At 39.9% G+C, this 10,773-nt stretch overlaps 2 long non-coding RNA genes across 2 annotated transcripts; one reads left to right on the forward strand and one right to left on the reverse strand.

Moving 5' to 3' along the window:
- Window positions 1-705: 705 nt before the first annotated feature.
- Window positions 706-2,177, reverse strand: LOC119145250. Its single transcript, XR_005103363.1, has 3 exons — window positions 1,981-2,177; window positions 1,500-1,735; window positions 706-1,160 (listed from the first exon to the last, which is right to left on the reverse strand). It is a non-coding gene; the product is annotated as an uncharacterized LOC119145250 (long non-coding RNA).
- Window positions 2,178-2,327: 150 nt separating this feature from the next.
- On the forward strand, window positions 2,328-7,832 carry LOC119145296. The gene is made up of 2 exons (XR_005103377.1): window positions 2,328-2,535; window positions 6,395-7,832. It is a non-coding gene; the product is annotated as an uncharacterized LOC119145296 (long non-coding RNA).
- Window positions 7,833-10,773: the final 2,941 nt, after the last annotated feature.

Genomic DNA, 10,773 nt, shown 5'->3' on the forward strand with positions numbered 1-10,773 from the left:
CATTGTTGTCATAAAAGGAGGTGATGCTGAAGTACAAATTATATCACAAGCTGAACAGGGCACCACAAAAGCAGCAAGAGTTAAAACAAAGTGAAGATATATTAAACCACAAGGAAGATACTGCTATAACGGTGTGGACTGCAGCCTTCCAGAGAGTCTTAAGAGAGGGGCAAAAGAACTAAGTAAACTCATGGCTAAACCAAATATAATTGAAATCATGTGATATTACTATGCATTCCAATGTGTATCAAGAAGAGAGTCCATTTGATGTGAAGCTGACACAAGGCTATAATCCAGGAGATCAATTGTTTGAAAGGGTCTGTTTATGTCTTAGAAGAATGGAATACCACTGGAAAGAGCAGCCAGGGAGATGATGGAACTAGGCTGGGATCTTAAACCATGTGCATCATGGCACACTGCTTTCAGGTCATGAAGGAAAGCATACAAAAGATGCAGACACAGATCTCTATTTAGACATTTAATGCTGGGTAGGGAAGAGTTATCAGGATATAATGAAGAAGACAAATATAGTGGAGCAGTTATTATCCTTCCCAATCCCAGCAGTGGACTTTCAGGCACTTTCTTACCTGGAATTTGCATCTTGACCATAAACAACTGCAAGATGACCTATTTTGCAGGTTTTTGCTAGAGAGCAAATTAGGTTTTTGGCTTTGAAAATGTGGTGTATGAAATTTGTAGCTTTATTACATATTATTGACACAAATAATCTACATGTCAAGCAATCTGAACTTCTCTAAAGATATAATTTCTTGAAAATAACCACTCATATACATCTGTGGATCATGTACATTGTCAGGTAGTTGACCGCAAAAATTCGTTAAAGAACGAATGGTAGTATGAGACAGTACTAGCACATTTAAAAGAATTGTTTGATGAATACATGGTGCTATAATGTAATATAATTTTAGAAAATGACAGAGCAACCAAAAATTTCAACCATACTTATCAAAATGGGGTCAATTCTCTTGCTTCAGAGCTTATGCTGGATTTTGTCTTTGAGAAGAGCGTTGCCTTTGACAGCTGTTCCATATTCACAGTTGGCGTTTGGAGATAGAGCAGAGTTTCACCAGTTTAATTTTCTGAAGTGTTGTCATGATCTTCCCTTTTGAATTCAGCCTGCATATTCTTGGGGAACTTCCCTTTTTTTAAAAAAAAAAAATTAATAGATTGTTAATCACTGACAAACCAAGTTTCAATCATTGACAACCCAAGTTTCCTGCAAATTCTCCTAATTCTTTCTGCTGCACAGGTTTTTTTTACTGAATTTTCTGATTTTTTAGTAAAAAATTATTAAAAGCTATAATTACTGGCTGTCACATGGCTATAGTAATTTTATCTGGCCTCTAGAAATGGCCAGCCTGATTCCAAGTCTGAGAGATTTTCTGTCATCTTTTCCGTTAGCCAAGGTGAGTCAATTTCGTGACTATAAGCCCCAACTAGCAGTTTTCAATGCAGTTTATCACTATTTTATAACTCACCCCTTTTTTTTTTCAGTAAGTCACAAAATCCTTTTGGCGAAGTTTCAAGAGGCATCACTTCATGCTTTGAAAGAGTTTATTCTTCTATTAGAACAACAACTTGAAACAAGCATAAAGTTAGTTTTCTGATGTATGGTGCTAGAAATAATCAGGCCTCTTGCATCTGCTTCATCAGCTGGTTTTCTTACAGAGTTGTCAAACACAGGGGAATTCATCAATGAGGTGCAAACTGCTTTCTGCAAGATTTGAGTTCATTGTTAGGTCAGTGATATATGAAGAAAAGCTCATTGCTTTTTCTGAGGAGACATCAGGCATCTCCTTGCCTGAGGTTTTACAAATATTCTTGGATTACTTCAGTTTCATCAGCATATGCACTAATTTGGGCCGTCCATAAACTTGCTGATTTATATTTTTTTAGGCCTTCATCTGAACAGTTACCATTACAATTCAACTATTGTTCAGCTGAATTGTAGCAACGTACCTTTTCAGATATGTCTCAATAGTACTTTTCTGGCAAAAATATTGCCCGAGGATGATTTATGCAAGGGAGCTTTTTCTCTCTGTTCTCTGCAGTGAGCACACACTTTGCCTGTGCTAAATTCATGTTTCCCCATTGCGAGACACAGGCTACAACTTCCAGCTTGAATTCAGCTGGATAAGTTTAGCATGTCATTTCTGATGTCATTGCAACCACTGCATCCTGCTGTCAAATAGCTGGATGCTTATTCATGACCTATTTGTGTCTCTCTCTATAGTTGCCACCTTCCCTGGCTAAGTTAATGTGTAGCTAGTAGGAGGGGGACAGAGAAGTATTTTTCAGAAATAAGAGGCAGGACTACAGTGCGAGGAAGGGCTCAGGCCAGAGAGAGGTGATCCTGCCCTTGTGTAAATCCCTCCTTTCCCAAGGCAGCTGCCAAGTCAGAGAGTCCTTCATTTCATCTTGGAGGCTCTCTGCTCCAGGGAAGGAGAACAAATGTAATGGGGATGATGGATCTCAGGGGTGGAGAAGAGTGTTACATGGAGTAACAAGTAAGAGGTATGCTCGTGCTTTTCTTTTAGTGTTACCTTCTTGTTCGAAGGAAACACCACTGTAGGCTTTGTTTTTACACAGTTACACAGGCTGTAATCTTGAAAGTACCATACGTGTGAAAAAGGTTGTCCCTTTTTTTTGTGTTAGCAGCAGTGTTGCTATCTGTGCATTGCACTGTGAGCCCTCACTTCCTTTACTATGAGGCACTAACTGTTCTGTATTCATCTTCTCCCACCAGTCAGTTCTTTGTAGATCATCTTGCAGAAGGTTTCTGTGCTGCTGTCATGCCCAGACAAGCATTCTCTCTCTGAACTTGTGGTAGGTGAATTTTCCTCAATCGATGGGTCGATGATGTAGGGAAACTGCAACGTGCTGACACATATCCACACACAAAGAATAGATTAAGCATGACACATCAATTATTCCTCATCTACGAGTCCTTTGGTATGCCTCAGAAGGTTGAGAGAATCTGGTAGCCATGGTGGGATTTAGATTTCTGCTCTTAAGCAATTTGCCCACTTCTCATATGAGGCCCCGAAGAAGGGGGAAACAATTTGTTGGAGGGTAAACAATAATTCTACTGTCTACAATAAATGACTCTAGTCAGCAGTGCCAAGGTTCATTCCTGATCCTGTAACGAGAAGTGCTCAAAACTCTGGCAGTGGAAATTTCAAAATGTTATTTTTACCTCAGGCTTGTAAGGAAATGAGGCTTGTTTGATCATACTCTCTGTGTGTGCGTGTGCCTATTTATCCGTCTGACCTTTCCTAATAACGTTTGAGGTCTTTGTCTAATTTCAAGAAAATCTCATGAAGTAGAAATCCCAAGCAATGTTAAATACCAAACAGCTTCAGAAAAGTAAGCAGTTGCATAAAAAAGGAACATTCTTCTGATGTCTCCATCGAGGGAAAGGCAAACATAACTTGCTAGCTATCAGAAAGGGCTGTTGAAAGCCAGGCTATATTAGTTCTTTTCCACCTTGAATGACTGCTTTTAATTCAGTTTTCTTTTACCACTTCACTTTTGCCTATAAGCTTTTTTGCAGCCATCACATGTAAGAGTGATAGCGCACTACAGACACTTAGCCAGGGCACCCCATGGGAAAAAAGCTCAGAGTAGCTCGGTACTACAGATCTCCAGTTTGTGGCAAATGGGAACTTACACCTTCTGGCCTACGTGGCTTACAGTGTTGACATCTCTCTTCTGATTCAGCATCCTAATAGCTTGTCCAAGAAGATAAAACTGGGAAATGCCAATGGAAAGCCATGGCAGGGATGTCAAATTCAAATATTTGAATGTCAGAAGTCAGCCACAGGAAAATATGAGATTTATTATAATATCTCAAGGCTTCATTGTATTTTGCCCTCTTCCACCTGCGATTTGGCATAACACACTGAAAATGAGATATACACTACACACAGACTTGATAACCAGTTGATGTACATATACATGCGTAACAGTTGAACAATTAGGCAGGTGGGATTTGTCCATTATCATTTTTGTCCAAATGTATGAATTTTCATCTAAAACCCCTGGATGTTCCCATTGTAGCAGTTTTGCTTTAGCAGATCTGGAAGGAAATTCCAATAAATTTGTATTAGAAGAATGCCCTTCCATCAAGCATTCTGCTCCATAAAGCCCCCATTTAGCTTACTTCTGATAACTCTTTAATCAGTGCTACACTGACATTGATATCAAGGTCAAATAAACCACATTCATATACTTGGATCGACTTGTAACTTTTAGCGTTAAACAGCAACTAAATTAGTGAAAAATCCTGAAATACAAATATAAACAGAAGTAGCTTATTAACTAGAGCTAAGTAAATCATTACAATACACTGATAAGAAAAGTTAGGGTACTTACTGAAAAGTACAGAAGAGATAGAAGCAATAATACAGGAACTGTTGTAAAAGGGCAGATCTGAAGTATTTAGACAGGTTGAAAGCACATACTACAGAGTAAACATCTACATTTATGATAGTAGTAGGTTTTCTTTGTAGCTAAATTAATCATCTCATGCTTTTTGAAACAGAAACAGTAGAAAAAGTTTCATCACTGGATATTTTAGTTAGCTTTTCTTCTACTGCTATGATGTTTTGCAGGATTTTCAGAAACACTAGAAAAGTGGTATTTAAGTAAAATTCTCCAGAGAGCTTTGAAGCAGCCTAACTATGCTCACTGCAAGCCTAAAGAGCTGTAAATCTGCTGTGTTTTCCTGTCTGGGACTCTCAGAACTGTTGGACAGGGATGTGTGAGCTTTGAGATGAACTAAGCTTCTCAAGGAATGAATATCTTGAGTCTTCTGCTGCACATGAATTTGCTTGGGAAGGGAGTTGGATGGACAAAGCTTCATAGCAATGGTGTAACACCACGTCTGGTACCCAGTGAAAGGGCTTCCTTCATGCCTACCCATAAGATAGTTGATCTGTGTGCTGGAGAAGTAGGTATTTACAGTTATACAGCAGCTGAATCAGATGGACCACAGCCTTTTAAACAGCTTGCTGTCTGTCCAGAAATCTCTGATCAATTTTATGAACCATCAGATTACACTGGGACAAAATTTGCTGGTGGGAATGAGCAACGTGCTTCAGAAGATGTGGCCATTGGACAGTGTTTAGCTCTTGACTTCTGTGGGAAGGGTGGAGCTGAATGCAAGCACCTAGGCCAGCCTCCCCACGGGCCGCATTTCTGTCACACGCTTTTTTTCAGTTTTGTTTTGGACTTGTATCCTCTCGCTGTCACTGAGTATAAGGACAAATGGTAAATCCTCCCAATCAGCAACACGATTGCAGAATTGTGTGAAGGCCTTATCAGCAAGTGACCCAGGTGGCAGAAATACACTGTATGCTTATTTCATCTCTGTGGTGACAGCAAGAACCATCTAAAATGGGAAGAGTGGAGAAGAAAAGAGTTGGGAAACTAATTTTTGTCTATAATGAAAGAATAATTTGGAAATCTTCCTGATTTTTATTATATGTCTTTTAAAATCAGGAGAAAAGCATATGGGAAAAGTAGATTTTCTCATTTTAAAAGGACATATTAAAGGTCTGCCAATGAGATAGTATTTTCAGTTTATCAGAATAAAAGGTTTTCATTAACCTGAAATAAATACATTTTTTTACATATTGTTCTGTAAAAGAACTCTGTAAGGTTCTGGGTTTTATCTTTTTCCCCTTTGGTTTGAAAATCCATTTTCTGCCCAGCTATACAAAATAGTCACAAAACAACATTTTCTTTTGCCTGTCAAGCAAATTCTTACTTGTAATTTGACCAATGATATAATAGTCTTTGGTGTCTTGTGGAGACGATGCATAAAATATTTATCATGCACTTAGTATACGTCGCTTATTTCAACTCAGGACCAGTAGGCTCCTCAAACTTTAATTAATTTAGTTCAGAATCCACTGTGGATAAGAAACCAATGGGCAAAGTGGGGCTTAGCAGGTACAGGAATAACCTGAAATGTAGGAGAAGGGTGTCCTGTTCCAACCTGATCTGCTGGGAAGGTTGGACAAGTCTTTTTCTTTCTCCTTGTGCAGACTCTGCCCCAAATCTGGACAACAAAAACATGATGTTGCTTAGTTAGTAAAGTAATTTGAGATTGGTGGATAAAAATGTTACCTAGGAGCTAGATAGTAATAAACACTATTACTGAATCTCTTTAGGAAATGAGGGAAGTACATGAGTGCCTGTGGTCACAAAGCAGAGCTGAGGTTGGGATTAGAGAGTGAGATTTGTACTTCCTAAACCCCTGTTTCTTTTTTTCTCTTATTTTTAAATCAGACTTTCTTATTTTTTAATATTATATCATATGTAAATATTTTCTCAGATCATAAAAATAATTCCTTTTTTTTATTATCAGGTCACACAACCTTCATGTATGATCTTCAAATTCAAGGACTGTGATTTCTTTGAACTATGCTATGAAAGTTAATAATAATACATCCATCAAGAAATAAAATACTGACATCTAGAATATCCGTATCCTGCAATGGTCTGGAGGGTAAATCTGGCAAATGAAACTGAATGCTGCAGCGCAGTAACGGGCCTTGTGGTCCAACTGTGAGTGGAATCTGCATGCATTGATGAGTGAAGCACAGGATGCACCTGGAAGAACAGAAGGACCTGTGTGAGTGGTCTTCTCCTCTAGCGTTTTCATGTGACTTTGCCTCAGGTGACACTAGGAGTCAAGAGGCATTGACATCTCCAGATGGATCTGCCTTTTTTCCTCTCTATAGTCAATGGATAAAAGCAGAGATTCTTCTCAAAGGTGATTCTGAGGAGCAGGTGTCTGATTTAGGTGCCCTGAACTGGCTTCCAGGGATGCTGTTCTGTCTTTGTTGACCAGCGATACAGTTGGGGAAGATGAGCGGGAAGAATAAGCCATCTCTGTTGCCAAAATTCAACAAGCTTCCTTCCTTTTCCCACTTTTCTTGCCTCAGTAACTCAGTTATTTCACACTACTGACACTATCCTTCCTCTTCAACCCCATCCTAAGAATAGACTAAAGAGCTCCTCTGGAAGGTAACATAGCAGAAATTGTAGGTTTAGTGTTCCCAGCATGGCCACTTACTGGAAGTGGCTATGCCAGTGAATGCCCAAAGCAGCATGACCTCTTTGCAAGAAAGCAATGGGTATCTTCAATCATACTGCAACCAGAATTTTGAAAAACCTTTGTAATTTTTTCCCATCCTTATAAGCTGAACTAGTTGATCCAGCTGGTTGGTTTTCCATCTAGACAACACAATATCTTCTCAAAGTGAGTTTGAAAGGACTTGCATTTGATTTCAGTTCAGATCTAACCTCCTGGGAAGGGTCCAAGACAGCCACATGATATAGCTGGCAGTCATCTTCATGCAGCACTCTTGAAGTGTTACCCTTTAAAGGCATGATCAAATCAGCCAGCAAAAAGAAACAGAAGAGAGACAGGTTTTCTTTCCACTGAAACCAGGGATGATTCTAAACGCTGGGAACATCTCATCAATGATCCTTGCTTTGACCCTAGCCTGTGATTTGATATGAATATCTCATTTATTCCTTCCCACAGAGTGGGAATAAGAGATAAAATTTGCAAGCTGGAAAGAAGGTGGTGTGTGGTCTGCCTTTGAAAAAATAAATGAAAACAACTTTTTCTTTTGTTGCAATGAAGATACACTAAAAGACAGAATGTGGCTATATGCCTTATGTGCATACCTTAAATTATTTCTCTCTCTCTTAGTTTTCCCAGATTGAGCATTGGCTTCATGACTTATCTTCTCAGCTTTCCAGAATTTGTGGCGTGTTTCATTTTGTTTAAAAAACTGGGGCAAACCCAGGGAAATGACTTCAGCTGTGTGGTGAGAATTGCTAGCTGCTAACTGAACCACAGAGTACTGCTGGGAAACTGCATGCTTGCATCTGATAACCATTTTATGGGAATGTGTGCTGACCCACAGCTGTGGTTCTCCGCAAAATGCTGGGAGCATGAGTCCTCTTCTACCAAACATACTTCATGGTCTATTCTTAGCCTCTTTTTTTGTAACAGACTTGTTCTGTCCTCAAAATTGAGATTAAGTGGAGGGAGGGAGGGAGGGAGGGAGGGAGGGAGGGAGGGGAAAAAAATCAATGTTTCTTGTGTTTAATTGTGTCTGTACATGGTTTGTAATTGGAAGTAACTCCACTAACTGCAGGACTGGTATATGTTGGTGTGAGTTGGATAAGGACTGAACTAATTGTATTACTGGTTTCTTCTGCCTCATCTGTAACTTCTGAAGAATGACTGTTAATTTCAGTTATGGCATTTATCAACTCTGATTGTACAAAGATTCAAGGAAAGAAAATTCTAACCTGTCAATATTCCAGCAATGTTAGGACAGTTGTTCCTCAGACTTCCTTCTCCCCAGGACGCACTTTTGTGGATTAAAAAAAATAAATATATATATATATATATAATAAAGAATGTTTATGGGTAGTTAATGAGATGGTAGACAACTAAGTAAGAACTCATGTTTGACCTTTCTGGGGCAAAAATTGTGTATTGAGTTTTCCTAGTGGCTTCTCCTCTTGTGTGATTACCAGAAAGACTTCAGTGTTCACAGCTGAAAATGATCTGACACTTCGGTGCTTTGAAATAGATTGAGTCACGAGTTTACTAAATCACACCGAAATGCATTGGGGTGTCAGCTATGGCCCCATAAAAATCCCATCAAGGTTATATTTCTGGGAGAAATCTTCAGCGTAAACAGACCTTCCTACCACTTAGCAGGTGTGAAAGAACAAAGCGAAGTGTCACAATTTGAACTTTACTGCCACCTGTTTCAAAGAATGATGAAGGTCCCAAAAGTCCACTGAACATTGATAATCTGCCTCAGAATAGAGAGGCTTTAGGTTAACAGTTGGACTCAATGATATTAAAGGTCTTTTCCAACCTAAATGATTCTATGACTTTTGTTTCCCAGCTGTGGAAACCGTTGTATCTCTTGTTTTCAGATTAGTTTAGATGAGATTTGTTGATTTAATAATGGCATGTTCCTCTGAGCAAAGATAATCAGCATCATTAGAGACAAACTGGGTATGCAAGTGCCACCTCGCCACACACGCAGAGTCACACACTTGCACAAGCACACACTTGCATTCATGCAAGTGTCTATATATTAATCTGGCAAAGCAGAACAATGTGCAGGAGAAGGTCATTAAATTCTACTTAAAGGATCTTTTCTTTCTTCCCCTTTCTCTTGCCTCTAGCAGTTACTTGGCTGCCTTTAGAAGCAATTAATCTCTGGTCTGATAACATTTTGCACAGTAAACTGGAAAGCTCTATTCAAGCAGAGTGAAGACAGCTATAAAGTTTCCCTCCTGAGCCCCCCATCTGGCCTAGGAAAGCTCCATCCTGTTCTCTGCTTGAGAAATGGGGTCTCAACAGATATTTTCACACTCCCCCTATCTCATGGGACTAGAAACTGGCTTGCAACGTCTCCCATTTTCTCTGTTGCCCCATTTGTCATCTTTTAAGTATCTTCAGGCTATTGCCATGTATTCACCCCTTAAACAAAGTTAGTATTGCCGAAATACTGTGGCGATGAGTACTGGCAATACATGCTCAGTGCGCATGCTGCTTCTCAGGGATGCTGGTTTGGAAAGAAAATGAAAGCCCTTCATGTATGCCATAAGGCAGCCTCCTGAGATATGGATTTTTTCCTTGCTCTAAGTCCCACCATGCACTTCAGGAAACTGAGGCACAGTGACTCTGTCAGAAACCAGCACTTCTGCTCCTTCAGGAAACTGTTTTGTACTGGAAAAATGATTGCAGCGAAGACTAAAGGTGCTCGTACGAGGGCGATGGGAGCACTCAAGAGAGAGAAAACAAACCAGCGATCAGCTTTCTTGCAAACACTTTGCAACCCTACATAGTCTAATTGGGAGCATGAACCTGCTCTTCCCTCCGTGTGCAGTGCCCAGGTCCAAGTTACTTGCGTGCCAGCTGGAAAGCTGGGAACCTGGGTCTGCAGCATTTAGCACCCACTAACAGCACCGATGGAGAGAGCGGGGGCTGCTTTGCTCCAGTGGATGGTGGAGGTACAGCAGGGCTGAACCTGGCTGCAAACTGCCTGCACATCAGCAGCGGCGAAAGAAGCCGCTTCCCATCTCTTCCCCTAAGTCCTTCTTTCAGGGCACTTAAGGCAAGAAAAGTTTGCCAATTTGAAGTCATTCATGTAAACATTTCAAATCGCTTGTCTGCTTTGGAGTCAGCAATTTCACTTGCATGACAGTCTAGTTCAGTGAACAAATGAAATGGTTTATTTATAAGCTTGCTTCTCACCAGGGAGCCAATTTATGTTTAAAATTAGCTAATTGTCCCTTTGATGGATTTCTACTTGAAGTAAATAGAGGTCATTAAGTTCCTCTGTTAGGGTGAATTCAGAAAACAGCTATCTGACAAGAGGCTGACCTTACTGAGAAATCCCAGGTAAAGTCAACTATTTGGAACAGCTATTTAGCTTTATGTGTTAGTGAAGTGCCTAGGGAGGAAAGGGATGTCATTACCCTGACAGTCTCCTCATACCTCATGCCTTTTATGACTGGAGGTACAAGTTAGAATAACTTGGCATATACTTACAAACCAATCACATTTTGGGGTACAGAGTGATTTTCAGTTTCCTCCTTGGAAACACCAGTACTCTGTTGATGAAACATTTCTCATCAGACCTCCCAAACGACCACTGAGTTCTCTTGAAAAGAAGCAGCAGCACTAATAAAACATTA

Source organism: Falco rusticolus, chromosome 3 (assembly GCF_015220075.1).
Source record: "Falco rusticolus isolate bFalRus1 chromosome 3, bFalRus1.pri, whole genome shotgun sequence".
NCBI lineage: Eukaryota > Metazoa > Chordata > Aves > Falconiformes > Falconidae > Falco > Falco rusticolus.